This window comes from Topomyia yanbarensis, chromosome 2 (genome assembly GCF_030247195.1).
Source record: "Topomyia yanbarensis strain Yona2022 chromosome 2, ASM3024719v1, whole genome shotgun sequence".
In the NCBI taxonomy this organism is placed as follows: Eukaryota; Metazoa; Arthropoda; class Insecta; order Diptera; family Culicidae; genus Topomyia; species Topomyia yanbarensis.
Window position 1 is genome coordinate 422,350,968 of NC_080671.1, and position 3,842 is coordinate 422,354,809.

The 3,842-nt window shown below is 40.6% G+C and overlaps 1 non-coding gene across 1 annotated transcript; it reads right to left on the reverse strand.

The window, feature by feature from the left end:
- Trnae-cuc (transfer RNA glutamic acid (anticodon CUC)) lies at positions 1-72 on the reverse strand. The gene has a single exon. It is a non-coding gene; the product is annotated as a tRNA-Glu (tRNA).
- Positions 73-3,842: the final 3,770 nt, after the last annotated feature.

The following is a 3,842-nucleotide window of genomic DNA, read 5'->3' on the forward strand; positions in this document are numbered from 1 at the left end:
TTCCCATACCGGGAATCGAACCCGGGCCTACCGGGTGAGAGCCGGATATCCTAACCACTAGACAATATGGGATTGGTACCGAGACCGGAATTGGGCGGAAAGCATCACTGCCTGTTTAATTGGCCAATTTTCACGTTAAGATGTGCGACTTGATGTCTACCGAATCCTCACCGATTGGAGTAATTTCGTCGAATAATAATAACGTTTTTCGCTCGTACACCTTTCAGCTGGTTCGTGGACACATTACTCCACGAGGAATTTTCGGGAACTAATTATACGGTCCGCGAACGATGCGATGTGCGATGATTGGCAAGAGATGAATTCCGGACCGCAATTGAAGATGAATTGGGCAACCTCAACGACTGAAACGATAGCGGGTTGCGTAAGATTGTCGATGCGATGTCAATACATTTTGCCCCTTGTTAAGTGAACCATGTGGTCGTCAAACGCAATGCATTCGCACAGCTGCAATAAAACCGTCCTCATTGGAAAGTATTGTTTTATGGCGCAAAGTGTGATGGAAGGTGCCACTTTCAAAACGGTAATTGGGGCAATTGCGTTGCGATAACTACCGTGAGCATAATTTAGAGAGCCAATTTATTTCTGTCCCATTTTCCGTTACACGATGGTTTCGAAATGTATAACTAAAATGCTTTATTTTCAACAATCACAAAAGCAAATCGATTAATCGAAATTCGTCTTATTGAAGATCGAGAAGCCGTCAAAGAATGGTCGAACAAAAAATAAACAAACCAATAATGTACTGAATTAAAACCACTAGCCCAACGACCGGATGCGGCACGTAGCGCGATTGCTTTAGTGCTGTTCGCACAAAAACACCTACCAAAGTTTAGGGTGAAAAGTGATACGAAAACAAAATGATGTTGGTTGCTTGGGTGATGTAGCTAAGTCGGTTTTAACTGAAATATACTATAAAAATTTGTCTATTTTGCTAATACCACCGCAAAATTACAGAACGAGTATACGTTGCACAGTGGATTAGATTGTAAATTATGCAGGAATTTTGAGATTTCACTTAAACTAAATAACTTAGCCTGATTATGTCTTTGAAAAAGTTATCGTAGTTAAACATTTAAGATGGTTCTAATTTCACAATCAAAAACTTAACTGAAGCAGTCATCCGATAGCTTTAAAATTGTTTTAAGGTGAATAATTTGTTTTATGGCACCATATGTCAAACATGTCAGGTATGTGCGGGCGTAGGGATTCGCGATTCCGTGTATCATCGCGAATAGCTCGAGCATTTGTAAGTCGCGTCTGCTAACGCGTGTATAAATTCTATTTCATAACCTTGTGCCATTCGCATATTCGTGTGTGTTCTTGGATAATCGCGCGCGGACCGTGAATTTAATGCTTTATTTTTTGTGCGACTAAGGTGCTAAAAGAGAGTGAGATCTTCCATATCACAAGAGTTCCCGGTGATGTCGCCATGGAACGTGTTGCCTAGTGGATATGAGCTTTATTTTTTGATTGGTCCTACTGAATGTATGGACCTAAGTTATTAGGACAGAGAGTAATGGTTTCCGGACGTGACCGATTCACGAGCGCGCGAAAACGGACGTTTGTAAGTTCGCGTTTGAGATAGTGTTTGAAACTTCGTAAGTGCTAAAACGTTCTCCCTATTACCGTGGTGTTATTAAGTTTGCGCGATCGCGAACGTACGTATGCGTTGTTAATCGCGAAGGGTTTAAGCCTTCGTATGTTAACGCGTTTGTCACGTGTGCTCGCGTTCATGTGACTTCACGTGTACAAAACTGGATTTTGTAACCGTGTGGCCATTCCTATATACGCGTGCATTCTTGGATGGTCACGCGGACCTGCCCTGGATTCATTCTGACAGTTAGTTTTCGGCGTACAATTCAAATTCTGACAGGGAGTAAGTTACCCCATATCACTAGAGTCCTCGGTGTTGTCGCCATGTAACGTGGTGTCCAGTGCATATTAGAGCGTTCTTTTTTTAATTAATCCAATTGAAGGATAGAAACATCCGGAAGTGACCGATTCATGATCATGCGACCGCGGGAGTTTTTAGGTTCACGCTTGAGACCGCGTTTGAAAATTTATAGAAGCTGAGACATTCACTTTATTACCGGGATGTTATCATGTTTACGAGGTCGCGGGTGCAGGTGCCGTGGATGGTCGCGAAGGGCTCAAGCATTTGTATATTAACGTGTTTGTCACGTGTATGTGACTTCGCGTGTATAATTTCGATTTTATAATGATGTAGCGTGTATTCTTATTTGATCGCGCACGAACCTTGAGTCTGATGGTTATTTTTTAGTGCATGGTACAGATGGTAGAAGAGAGTCCGTTTCCTCATATCACTAGAGTTCCAGGTCATGTCACCATGTTGTTTAGTGAATATGAGCGTCACTTTTTTGATTGGTTCAACTGAAGACATTAGTGCAGACTACTAGGACCGAGGTAAGACTTCCGGATGCGACCGTTTCATGATCGCGCGAGTGGTGGGTTAATGTTTAAGACCGCGTTTGGAAGTTTAAAGATGCTACGTTTACTTAACTACCGGGGATTTTTCATGTAAGCGAAATCGCGGGCGTAAGTATGTGTGGAAAATTGCAATTGCATGGTCGCGTTTGTGGCCAGGTTTGTGTTGTCGCGAATGCCCCGAGCGTTTGTACCTATATGAGTATAAATAGCGTGTAGTAGAGATATACTAATAAAAGGAATCATAACCAGTGTTGGGAAAATCGTTATCGTTAAAAGTTCATTTCATATTCATTCATGAAAAAATCTCTTCGCGAACTTTGCTAAAAAAACATCGGCAGTATGAAACATCGTCTCCGAATAATTCATGTCCGAACAAAGGTTCTATTATTCAAAACATCGAAATTCACTAGCGAACTTTTGCTTGGATGACACACGAAACGAATTTTCGCTCCCATAAAACATCGCAAAAGAAACATTCGGAAGTGAATTTTGGCATCAATGACTCGTTGAATTAAAGCTTGCGTGTTGACAATATCGCATAGGATAAAATTTTCATTGATAGAGCAATGGAAGGATTAAAAAGAAACACCAAATATTTATTTCAGCTCAAAACACCACACCACAAGATCTACAGTAAAATGTATTTTTTTTAGCAATCATCAGTGAAAATATACCTGGTCTACAAATACAAATGAAAATGAACAGCAACTTTTACTACCGGAAATTTCTTACTAGTATATGGGGATAATTTCTCGTTTTTCGATGCATCCAAGTCACCGTGTTATTGGTCGTTGTCAAAACAGTTTTAGTTGAGGTTCAGTTTTTCACTTCGTACGCGTGTAGCAGAATAAAATGAAATTTAATTGTAATGCAGAGGCAGATGCAAATTGGAAAGAACGTCGAACCGAGGACCAAGAAACAGTTCAAGCGCGGGTTTTAGTTTTCTGCCCTACTCGAAGCATTTTAAAATCTTCTCGCATTGATTTACCATTTTTGCGAGAAAAAAACTTGAAAATACGAAATCACTGGTACGTTAATTAATGTGGCGTTAACAGTTGTCACATGTCGTTCTTTTTTGCTTTTTTCAGCCACGAAAATATATTTCAAGTAAAATGAATGAATTCAAGATATGTCTCAAGAAAATCTGATTAATCATGAACACGTACTCGAGTGTGGATGTAACACCTCCTATTCTCATTCGACATTGAATAGCATACCATAATACCCGCCGAGTCGGTTATTGGCCTGTGCTTTTGTGAGGACTCCTCTGAAATACATCTGTCTACCACGCCGACCGCCACGATTTCAAATCCTGAATTTATTGTCGATCTTATTCGCCATTGAATCTGTGCGTGGAACCAAACTAGCAAATA